This window comes from Triticum aestivum, chromosome 3D, assembly GCF_018294505.1.
Source record: "Triticum aestivum cultivar Chinese Spring chromosome 3D, IWGSC CS RefSeq v2.1, whole genome shotgun sequence".
Taxonomy (NCBI): Eukaryota; Viridiplantae; Streptophyta; class Magnoliopsida; order Poales; family Poaceae; genus Triticum; species Triticum aestivum.
In genome coordinates, this window is record NC_057802.1 from 154,501,701 (window position 1) to 154,515,005 (window position 13,305).

The window sequence follows — 13,305 nt, forward strand, 5'->3', positions numbered from 1 at the left end:
ACAAGCAAAATACTATCAGGTACTAAGTTCATGATAAATTAAAGTTCAATTAATCATATTACTTAAGAACTCCCACTTAGATAGACATCCCTCGAATCATCTAAGTGATCACGTGATCCATCCCAACTAAACCATGTCCGATCATCACGTGAGATGGAGTAGTTTTCAATGGTGAACATCACTATGTTGATCATATCTACTATATGATTCACGCTCGACCTTTTGGTCTCAGTGTTCTGAGGCCATATCTGCATATGCTAGGCTCGTCAAGTTTAACCCGAGTATTCTGCGTGTGCAAAACTGTCTTACACCTGTTGTATTTGAACGTAGAGCTTATCACACCCGATCATCACGTGGTGTCTCAACATGATGAGGTTTCGCAACGGTGCATACTTAGGGAGAACACTTTTACCTTGAAATTTAGTGAGAGATCATCTTATAATGCTACCGTCAATCAAAGCAAAATAAGATGCATAAAGGATAAACATCACATGCAATCAATATAAGTTATATGATATGGCCATCATCATCTTGTGCTTGTGATCTCCATCTCCGAAGCACCGTCATGATCACCATCGTCACCGGTGCGACACCTTGATCTCCATCGTAGCATCGTTGTCGTCTCGCCAACTATTGCTTCTACGACTATCGCTACCGCTTAGTGATAAAGTAAAGCAATTACAGGGCGATAGCATTGCATACAATAAAGCGACAACCATATGGCTCCTGCCAGCTGCCGATAACTGTTGGGGAACGTAGTAATTTCAAAAAAATTCCTACGCACACGCAAGATCATGGTGATGCAAAGCAACAAGAGGGGAGAGTGTTGTCCACGTACCCTCGTAGACCGAAAGCGGAAGCGTTAACACAACGCGGTTGATGTAGTCGTACGTCTTCACGATCCGACCGATCAAGTACCGAACGCACGCACCTCCGAGTTCAGCACACGTTCAGCTCGATGACGTCCCTCGATCTCCGATCCAGCCGAGTGATGAGGGAGAGTTTCGTCAGCACGACGGCGTGGTGACGATGTTGATGTTCTACCGACGCAGGGCTTCGCCTAAGCACCGCTACGATATTATCGAGGTGTAATATGGTGGAGGGGGGCACCGCACACGGCTAAAAGATCGTTGATCAATTGTGTGTCTAGAGGTGACCCCTGCCCCCGTATATAAAGGAGCAAGGGGGGGTTCGGCCGGCCTAGAGGAGAGGCGCGCCAGGAGGAGTCCTACTCCTACCGGGAGTAGGACTCCCCCCCTTTTCCATGTTGGACTAGGAGAGAAAGGGGGAAGAGGTGGAGGGGAGGAAGGAAGGGGGGGCGCCGCCCCCCTCTCCTTGTCCTATTCGGACTGGGGGGGAGGGGCGCGCGGCCCTGCTCTGGCCTCCTCTCCTCTCTTCCACCTAGGCCCACTAAGGCCCATTAAGTTACCGGGGGTTCCGGTAACCTCCCGGTACTCCGGAAAAATCCCGATTTCACCCGGAACACTTCCGATGTCCAAACATAGGCTTCCAATATATCAATCTTTATGTCTCGACCATTTCGAGCCTCCTCGTCATGTCCGTGATCTCATCCGGGACTCCGAACAACCTTTGGTACATCAAAACATATAAACTCATAATATAACTGTCATCGTAACATTAAGCGTGCGGACCCTACGGGTTCGAGAACTATGTAGACATGACCGAGACACCTCTCCGGTCAATAACCAATAGCGGAACCTGGATGCTCATATTGGTTCCCACATATTCTACGAAAGATCTTTATCGGTCAGACCGCATAACAACATACGTTGTTCCCTTTGTCATCGGTATGTTACTTGCCCGAGATTCGATCGTCGGTATCTCAATACCTAGTTCAATCTCGTTACCGTCAAGTCTCTTTACTCGTTCCGTAATACATCATCCCGCAACTAACTCATTAGTCACAATGCTTGCAAGGCTTATAGTGATGTGTATTACTGAGTGGGCCCAGAGATACCTCTCCGACAATCGGAGTGACAAATCCTAATCTCGAAATACGCCAACCCAACAAGTACCTTTGGAGACACCTGTAGAGCACCTTTATAATCACCCAGTTACGTTGTGACGTTTGGTAGCACACAAAGTGTTCCTCCGGTAAACGGGAGTTGCATAATCTCATAGTCATAGGAACATGTATAACTCATGAAGAAAGCAATAGCAACATACTAAACGATCGAGTGCTAAGCTAACGGAATGGGTCAAGTCAATCACATCATTCTCCTAATGATGTGATCCTGTTAATCAAATGACAACTCATGTCTATGGCTAGGAAACATAACCATCTTTGATCAACGAGCTAGTCAAGTAGAGGCATACTAGTGACACTCTGTTTGTCTATGTATTCACACATGTATTATGTTTCCGGTTAATATAATTCTAGCATGAATAATAAACATTTATCATGATATAAGGAAATAAATAATAACTTTATTATTGCCTCTAGGGCATATTTCCTTCAGTCTCCCACTTGCACTAGAGTGAATAATCTAGATTACACAGTAATGATTCTTACACCCATGGAGTCTTGGTGCTGATCATGTTTTGCTCGTGGAAGAGGTTTAGTCAACGGGTCTGCAACATTCAGATCCGTATGTATCTTGCAAATTTCTATGTCTCCCACCTGGACTAAATCCCGGATGGAATTGAAGCGTCTTTTGATGTGCTTGGTTCTCTTGTGAAATCTGGATTCCTTTGCTAAGGCAATTGCACCAGTATTGTCACAAAAGATTTTCATTGGTCCCGATGCACTAGGTACGACACCTAGATCGGATATGAACTCCTTCATCCAGACTCCTTCATTTGCTGCTTCCGAAGCAGCTATGTACTCCGCTACACACGTAGATCCCACCACGACACTTTGCTTAAAACTGCACCAACCGAAAGCTCCACCGTTCAATGTAAATACGTATCCGGCTTGCGATTTAGAATCGTCCGGATCAGTGTCAAAGCTTGCATCATCGTCACCATTTACGATGAGCTCTTTGTCACCTCCATAAACGAGAAACATATCCTTAGTCCTTTTCAGGTATTTCAGGATGTTCTTGACCGCTGTCAAGTGATCCACTCCTGGATTACTTTGGTACCTCCCTGCTAAACTTATAGCAAGGCACACATCAGGTCTGGTACACAGCATTGCATACATGATAGAGCCTATGGCTGAAGCATAGGGAACATCTTTCATCTTCTCTCTATCTTCTGCAGTGGTCGGGCATTGAGTGTTACTCAATCTCACACCTTGTAGTACAGGCAAGAACCCTTTCTTTGCTTGATCCATTTTGAACTTCTTCAAAACTTTGTCAAGGTATGTGCTTTGTGAAAGTCCAATTAAGCGTCTTGATCTATCTCTATAGATCTTGATGCCCAATATATATGCAGCTTCACCGAGGTCTTTCATTGAAAAACTCATATTCAAGTATCCCTTTATGCTATCCAGAAATTCTATATCATTTCCAATTAGCAATATGTCATCCACATATAATATCAGAAATGCTACTGAGCTCCCACTCACCTTGTAAATACAGGCTTCTCCAAAAGTCTGTATAAAACCAAATGCTTTGATCACACTATCAAAGCATTTATTCCAACTCCGAGAGGCTTGCACCAGTCCATAAATGGATCGCTGGAGCTTGCACACTTTGTTAGCTCCCTTTGGATCGACAAAACCTTCCGGTTGCATCATATACAACTCTTCTTCCAGAAATCCATTCAGGAATGCAGTTTTGACATCCATTTGCCAAATTTCATAATCATAAAATGCGGCAATTGCTAACATGATTCGGACAGACTTAAGCATCGCTACGGGTGAGAAAGTCTCATCGTAGTCAACTCCTTGAACTTGTCGAAAACCTTTCGCAACAAGTCGAGCTTTGTAGACAGTAACATTACCGTCAGCGTCAGGCTTCTTCTTGAAGATCTATTTATTTTCAATGGCTTGCCGATCATCGGGCAAGTCAACCAAAGTCCATACTTTGTTCTCATACATGGATCCCATCTCGGATTTCATGGCCTCGAGCCATTTTGCGGAATCTGGGCTCACAATTGCTTCTTCATAGTTCGTAGGTTCGTCATGGTCTAGTAACATAACCTCCAGAACAGGATTACCGTACCACTCTGGTGCGGATCTTAATCTGGTTGACCTACGAGGTTCAGTAATAACTTGATCTGAAGTTTCATGATCATTATCATTAACTTCCTCACTAATTGGTGTAGGTGTCGCAGAAACTGATTTATGTGATGATCTACTTTCCAATAAGGGAGCAGGTACAGTTACCTCATCAAGTTCTACTTTCCTCCCACTCACTTCTTTCGAGAGAAACTCCTTCTCTAGAAAGGATCCATTGTTAGCAACGAATGTCTTGCCTTCGGATCTGTGATAGAAGGTGTACCCAACAGTCTCCTTTGGGTATCCTATGAAGACACATTTCTCCGATTTAGGTTCGAGCTTATCAGGTTGAAGTTTCTTCACATAAGCATCGCAACCCCAAACTTTAAGATACGACAACTTTGGTTTCTTGCAAAACTATAGTTCATAAGGTGTCGTTTCAACGGATTTTGATGGTGCCCTATTTAGAGTGAATGCAGCCGTCTCTAAAGCATAACCCCAAAACGATAGCGGTAAATCAGTAAGAGACATCATAGATCGCACCATATCTAGTAAAGTACGATTACGACGTTCGGACACACCATTACGTTGTGGTGTTCTGGGAGGCGTGAGTTGCGAAACTATTCCGCATTGTTTCAAATGTAGGCCAAACTCGTAACTCAAATATTCTCCTCCACGATCAAATCGTAGAAATTTTATTTTCTTGTTACGATGATTTTCAACTTCACTCTGAAGTTCTTTGAACTTTTCAAATGTTTCAGACTTATGTTTCATTAAGTAGATATACCCATATCTCCTCAAATCATCTGTGAAGGTGAGAAAATAACGATATCCGCCACGAGCCTCAATATTCATCGGACCACATACATCTGTATATCTGTATGTATGATTTCCAACAAATTAGTTGCTCTCTCCATAGTACCGGAGAACGGTGTTTTAGTCATCTTGCCCATGAGACATGGTTCGCAAGTACCAAGTGATTTATAATCAAGTGATTCCAAAAGTCCATCAATATGGAGTTTCTTCATGCGCTTTACACCGATATGACCTAAACGGCAGTGCCACAAATAAGTTGCACTATCATTATCAACTCTGCATCTTTTGGCTTCAATATTATGAATATGTGTATCACTACTATCAAGATTCAACAAAAATAGACCACTCTTCAAGGGTGCATGACCATAAAAGATATTATTCATATAAATAGAACAACCATTATTCTCTGATTTAAATGAATAACCGTCTCGCATCAAACAATATCCAGATATAATGTTCATGCCTAATGCAGGCACCAAATAACAATTATTTAGGTCTAAAACTAATCCCGAAGGTAGATGTAGAGGTAGCGTGCCGACGGCGATCACATCGACTTTGGAACCATTTCCCACGCGCATCGTCACCTCGTCCTTAACAATTCTTCGCTTAATCCGTAGCCCCTGTTTCGAGTTGCAAATATTAGCAACAGAACCAGTATCAAATACCCAGGTGCTACTGCGAGCATTAGTAAGGTACACATCAATAACATGTATATCACATATACCTTTGTTCACCTTGCCATCCTTCTTATCCGCCAAATACTTGGGGCAGTTCCGCTTCCAGTGACCAGTCTGCTTGCAGTAGAAGCACTCAGTCTCAGGCTTAGGTCCAGACTTGGGTTTCTTCTCCTGAACAACAACTTGCTTGCTGTTCTTCTTGAAGTTCCCCTTCTTCTTCCCTTTGCCCTTTTTCTTGAAACTAGTGGTCTTATTGACCATCAACACTTGATGCTCCTTTTTGATTTCTACCTCCGCTGCCTTTAGCATTGCGAAGAGCTCGGGAATTGTCTTATTCATCCCTTGCATGTTATAGTTCATCACGAAGCTCTTGTAGCTTGGTGGCAGTGATTGAAGAATTCTGTCAATGACGCTATCATCCAGAAGATTAACTCCCAATTGAATCAAGTGATTATTATACCCAGACATTTTGAGTATATGCTCACTGGCAGAACTATTCTCTTCCATCATGCAGTTGTAGAACTTATTGGAGACTTCATATCTCTCAATCCGGGCATTTGCTTGAAATATTAACTTCAACTCCTGGAACATCTCATATGCTCCATGACGTTCAAAACGTCGTTGAAGACCCGGTTCTAAGCCGTAAAGCATGGCACACTGAACTATCGAGTAGTCATCAGCTTTGCTCTGCCAGACGTTCATAACTTCTGGTGTTGCTCTTGCAGCAGGCCTGGCACCCAGCGGTGCTTCCAGGACGTAATTCTTCTATAGCAATGAGGATAATCCTCAAGTTACGGACCCAGTCCGTGTAATTGCTACCATCATCTTTCAACTTTGCTTTCTCAAGGAACGCATTAAAATTCAACGGAACAACAGCACGGGCCATCTATCTACAATTAACATAGACAAGCAAGATACTATCAGGTACTAAGTTCATGATAAATTTAAGTTCTATTAATCATATTACTTAAGAACTCCCACTTAGATAGACATCTCTCTAATCATCCTAGTGATTACGTGATCCAAATCAACTAAACCATAACCGATCATCACGTGAAATGGAGTAGTTTTCAATGGTGAACATCACTATGTTGATCATATCTACTATATGATTCACGCTCGACCTTTCGGTCTCAGTGTTCCGAGGCCATATCTGCATATGCTAGGCTCGTCAAGTTTAACCTGAGTATTCCGCGTGTGCAACTATTTTGCACCCGTTGTATTTGAATGTAGAGCCTATCACACCCGATCATCACGTGGTGTCTCAGCACGAAGAACTTTCGCAACAGTGCATACTCAGGGAGAACACTTTTATCTTGAAATTTTAGTGAGAGATCATCTTATAATGCTACCGTCAATCAAAGCAAGATAAGATGCATAAAAGATAAACATCACATGCAATCAATATAAGTGATATGATATGGCCATCATCATCTTGTGCTTGTGATCTCCATCTCCGAAGCACTGTCATGATCACCATCGTCACCGGCGCGACATCTTGATCTCCATCGTAGCATCGTTGTCGGCTCGCCAACTATTGCTTTTACGACTATCGCTACCGCTTAGTGATAAAGTAAAACAATTACTTGGCGATTGCATTGCATACAATAAAGCGACAACCATATGGCTCCTGCCAGTTGCCGATAACTCGGTTACAAAACATGATCATCTCATACAATAAAATATAGCATCATGTCTTGACCATATCACATCACAACATGCCCTGCAAAAACAAGTTAGACGTCCTCTACTTTGTTGTTACAAGTTTTACGTGGCTGCTACGGGCTTAGCAAGAACCGTTCTTACCTATGCATCAAAACCACAACGATAGTTTCTCAAGTTGGTGCTGTTTCAACCTTCGCAAGGACCGGGCGTAGCCACACTCGGTTCAACTAAAGTGAGCGAGACAGACACCCGCCAGTCACCTTTAAGCAACAAGTGCTCGCAACGGTGAAACCAGTCTCGCGTAAGCGTACGCGTAATGTCGGTCCGGGCCGCTTCATCTCACAATACCACTGAACCAAAATATGACATGCTGGTAAGCAGTATGACTTATATCGCCCACAACTCACTTGTGTTCTACTCGTGCATATAACATCAACGCATAAAACCTGGCTCGGATGCCACTGTTGGGGAACGTAGTAATTTCAAAAAAATTCCTATGGACACGCAAGATCATAGTGATGCATAGCAACGAGAGGGGAGAGTGTTGTCCACGTACCCTCGTAGACCGAAAGCGGAAGCGTTAACACAACGCGGTTGATGTAGTCGTACGTCTTCACGATCCGACCGATCAAGTACCGAACGCACGGCACCTCCGAGTTCAGCACACGTTCAGCTCGATGACGTCCCTCGAACTCCGATCCAGCTGAGTGATGAGGGAGAGTTTCGTCAGCACGACGGCGTGGTGACGATGATGATGTTCTACCGACACAGGGCTTCGCCTAAGCACCGCTACGATATTATCGAGGTGTAATATGGTGGAGGGGGGCACCACACACGGCTAAAAGATCGTTGATCAATTGTGTGTCTAGAGGTGCCCCCCTACCCCCGTATATAAAGGAGCAAGGGGGGTTCGGCCGGCCTAGAGGAGAGGCGCGCCAGGAGGAGTCCTACTCCTACCGGGAGTAGGACTCCCCCCTTTTCCATGTTGGACTAGGAGAGAAAGGGGGAAGAGGTGGAGGGGAGGAAGGGGGCGCCGCCCCCCTCTCCTTGTCCTATTCGGACTGGGGGGGAGGGGCGCGCGGCCCTACCCTGGCCTCCTCTCCTCTCTTCCACCTAGGCCCACTAAGGCCCATTAAGTTACCGGGGGGTTCCGGTAACCTCCCGGTACTCCGGAAAAATCCCGATTTCACCCGGAACACTTCCGATGTCCAAACATGGGCTTCCAATATATCAATCTTTATGTCCCGACCATTTCGAGACTCCTCGTCATGTCCGTGATCACATCCGGGACTCCGAACAACCTTCGGTACATCAAAACATATAAACTCATAATATAACTGTCATCGTAACGTTAAGCGTGCGGACCCTACGGGTTCGAGAACTATGTAGACATGACCGAGACACCTCTCCGGTCAATAACCAATAGCGGAACCTGGATGCTCATATTGGTTCCCACATATTCTACGAAGATCTTTATCGGTCAGACCGCATAACAACATACGTTGTTCCCTTTGTCATCGGTATGTTACTTGCCCGAGATTCGATCGTCGGTATCTCGATACCTAGTTCGATCTCGTTACCGGCAAGTCTCTTTACTCGTTCCGTAATACATCATCCCGCAACTAACTCATTAGTCACAATGCTTGCAAGGCTTATAGTGATGTGTATTACTGAGTGGGCCCAGAGATACCTCTCCGACAATCGGAGTGACAAATCCTAATCTCGAAATACGCCAACCCAACAAGTACCTTTGGAGACACCTGTAGAGCACCTTTATAATCACCCAGTTACGTTGTGACGTTTGGTAGCACACAAAGTGTTCCTCCGGTAAACGGGAGTTGGATAATCTCATAGTCATAGGAACATGTATAAGTCATGAAGAAAGCAATAGCAACATACTAAACGATCGAGTGCTAAGCTAACGGAATGGGTCAAGTCAATCACATCATTCTCCTAATGATGTGATCCCGTTAATCAAATGACAACTCATGTCTATGGCTAGGAAACATAACCATCTTTGATCAACGAGCTAGTCAAGTAGAGGCATACTAGTGACACTCTGTTTGTCTATGTATTCACACATGTATTATGTTTCCGGTTAATACAATTCTAGCATGAATAATAAACATTTATCATGATATAAGGAAATAAATAATAACTTTATTATTGCCTCTAGGGCATATTTCCTTCAATAACTCAGTTACAAAACATAATCATCTCATACAATAAAATATAGCATCATGCCTTGACCATATCACATCACAACATGCCCTGCAAAAACAAGTTAGACGTCCTCTACTTTGTTGTTGCAAGTTTTACGTGGCTGCTACGGGCTGACCAAGAACCGTTCTTACCTACGCATCAAAACCACAATGATAGTTCGTCAAGTTAGTGTTGTTTTAACCTTCTCAAGGACCGGGCGTAGTCACACTCGGTTCAACTAAAATTGGAGAAACTGACACCCGCTAGCCACCTGTGTGCAAAGCACGTCGGTAGAACCAGTCTCGCGTAAGTGTACGCGTAATGTCAGTCCGGGCCGCTTCATCCAACAATACCGCCGAACCAAAGTATGACATGCTGGTAAGCAGTATGACTTGTATCGCCCACAACTCACTTGTGTTCTACTCGTGCATATAACATCTACGCATAAACCTGGCTCGGATGCCACTGTTAGGGAACGTAGTAATTTCAAAAAAAATTCCTACGCACACGCAAGATCATGGTGATGCATAGCAACGAGAGGGGAGAGTGTTGTCCATGTACCCTCGTAGACCGAAAGCGGAAGCGTTAGCACAACGCGGTTGATGTAGTCGTACGTCTTCACGATCCGACCGATCGAAGTACCGAACGCACGGCACCTCCGAGTTCAGCACACGTTCAGCTCGATGACGTCCCGCGAACTCCGATCCGGCAGAGCTTCACGGGAGAGTTCCGTCAGCACGACGGCGTGATGATGGTGATGATGTTGCTACTGACGCAGGGCTTCGCCTAAGCACCGCTACGATATGACCGAGGTGGAATATGGTGGAGGGGGCACCGCACACGGCTGGGAGAGATCAACAGATCAACTTGTGTGTCTAGAGGTGCCCCCTGCCCCCGTATATAAAGGAGCAAGGGGGAGGCTGGCCGGCCCTTAGGGCGCGCCAAGGAGGGGGGAGTCCTCTTCCTAGTAGGAGTAGGACTCCCCTTTCCTAGTCCAACTAGGAAGAGGGAAGGGGGAAGGAAAGAGAGGGAGAGGGAGAGGGAAAGAGGGGCCGCGCCCCCCTCCCCTAGTCCAATTCGGACTCCTCATGGGAGGGGGCGCGCCACCTCCTGGGCTGCTGCCCTCTCTCTCCCCTCAGGCCTACTAAGTCCCAATACTTCCCCGGGGGGTTCCGGTAACCCCTCCGGCACTCCGGTTGCCTCCGAAACTACCCGGAACACTTCCGGTGTCCGAATATAGTCGTCCAACATATCGATCTTTACGTCTCGACCATTTCGAGACTCCTCGTCATGTTCGTGATCATATCCGGGACTCTGAACTACCTTAGGTACATCAAAACACAAAAACTCATAATACCGATCGTCACCAAACTTTAAGCGTGCGGACCCTACGGGTTCGAGAACTATGTAGACATGGCTGAGACATGTCTCCGGTCAATAACCAATAGCGGAACCTGGATGCTCATATTGGATCCCACATATTCTACTGAGATCTTTATTGGTCAAACCACATAACAACATACATTGTTCCCTTTGTCATCGGTATGTTACTTGCCCGAGATTCGATCGTCGGTATCTCAATACCTAGCTCAATCTCGTTACCAGCAAGTCTCTTTACTCATTACATAATTCATCATCCCGTAACTAAATCATTAGTCACATTTCTTGCAAGGCTTATTGTGATGTGCATTACCGAGAGGGCCTAGAGATACCTCTCCGACAATCGGAGTGACAAATCCTAATCTCGAAATACGCCAACTCAACAAGTACCATCGGAGACACCTGTAGAGCACCATTATAATCACCCAGTTACGTTGTGACGTTTGGTAGCACACAAAGTGTTTCTCCAGTAATCGGGAGTTGCATAATCTCATAGTCATAGGAACATGTATAAGTCATGAAGAAAGCAATAGCAGTAAACTATACGATCAAGTGCTAAGCTAACGGAATGGGTCAAGTCAGTCACATCATTCTCCTAATGATGTGATCCCATTAATCAAATGACAGATCATGTCTATGGCTAGGAAACTCAACCATCTTTGATCAACGAGCTATTCAAGTAGAGGCATACTAGTGACACTACGTTTGTCTATGTATTCACACATGTATTATGTTTCCGGTTAATACAATTCTAGCATGAATAATAAAAATTTATCATGATATGAGGAAATAAATAATAACTTTATTATTGCCTCTAGGGCATATTTCCTTCAGCCTCCCACTTGCACTAGAGTCAATAATCTAGATTACACAGTGATGATTCTAACACCCATGGAGTTTTGGTGCTGATCATGTTTTGCTCGTGGAAGAGGCTTAGTTAACGGATCTGCAACATTCAGATCCGTATGTATCTTGCAAATCTCTATGTCTCCCACCTGGACTTGATCCGGATGGAATTGAAGCGTCCCTTGATGTGCTTGGTTCTCTTGTGAAATCTGGATTCCTTTGCCAAAGCAATTGCACCAGTATTGTCACAAAATATTTTCATTGGTCCCGATGCACTAGGTATGACACCTAGATCGGATATGAACTCCTTCATCCAGACTCCTTCATTTGCTGCTTCTGAAGCAGCTATGTACTCCGCTTCACACGTAGATCCCACCACGACGCTTTGTTTAGAACTGCACCAACTGACAGCTCCACCGTTCAATGTAAACACGTATCCGGTTTGCGATTTAGAATCGTCCAGATCAGTGTCAAAGCTTGCATCGACGTAACCATTTACGACTAGCTCTTTGTCACCTCCATAAACGGGAAACATATCCTTAGTACTTTTCAGGTATTTCAGGATGTTCTTGACCGCTGTCTAGTGATCCACTCCTGGATTACTTTGGTACCTCCCTGCTAGGCTAATAGCAAGACACACATAAGGTCTGGTACACAGCATTGCATACATGATAGAGCCTATGGATTAAGCATAGGGAACATCTTTCATTTTCTCTCTATCTTCTGCAGTGGTTGAGCATTGAGTCTGACTCAACTTCACACCTTGTAACATAGACAAGAACCGTTTCTTTGCTTGAACCATTTTGAACTTCTTCAAAACGTTGTCAAGGTATGTGCTTTGAGAATGTCCTATCAAGCGTCTTGATCTATCTCTATAGATCTTGATGCCCAATATGTAAGCAGCTTCACCGAGGTTTTTCATTGAAAAACTCTTATTCAAGTATCCTTTTATGCTATCTAGAAATTCTATATCATTTCCAATCAGCAATATGTCATCCACATATAATATTAGAAATGCTACAGAGCTCCCACTCACTTTCTTGTAAATACAGGCTTCTCCAAAAGTCTGTATAAAACCATATGCTTTGATCACACTATCAAAACGTTTATTCCAACTCCGAGAGGCTTGCACCAGTCCATAAATGGATCGCTGGAGCTTGCACACTTTGTTAGCTCCCTTTGGATCGACAAAACCTTCCGGTTGCATCATATACAACTCTTCCTCCAGAAATCCATTCAGGAATGCAGTTTTGCCATCCATTTGCCAAATTTCATAATCATAAAATGCGGCAATTGCTAACATGATTCGGACAGACTTAAGCATCGCTATGGGTGAGAAAGTCTCATCGTAGTCAACTCCTTGAACTTGTCGAAAACCTTTCGCAACAAGTCGAGCTTTGTAGACAGTAACATTACCGTCAGCATCAGTCTTCGTCTTGAAGATCCATTTATTCTCTATGGCTTGCCGATCATCGGGCAAGTCAACCAAAGTCCACACTTCGGTCTCATACATGTATCTCATCTCAGATTTCATGGCTTCAAGCCATTTTGCGGAATCTGGGCTCACCATCGCTTCTTCATAGTTTGTAGGTTCAC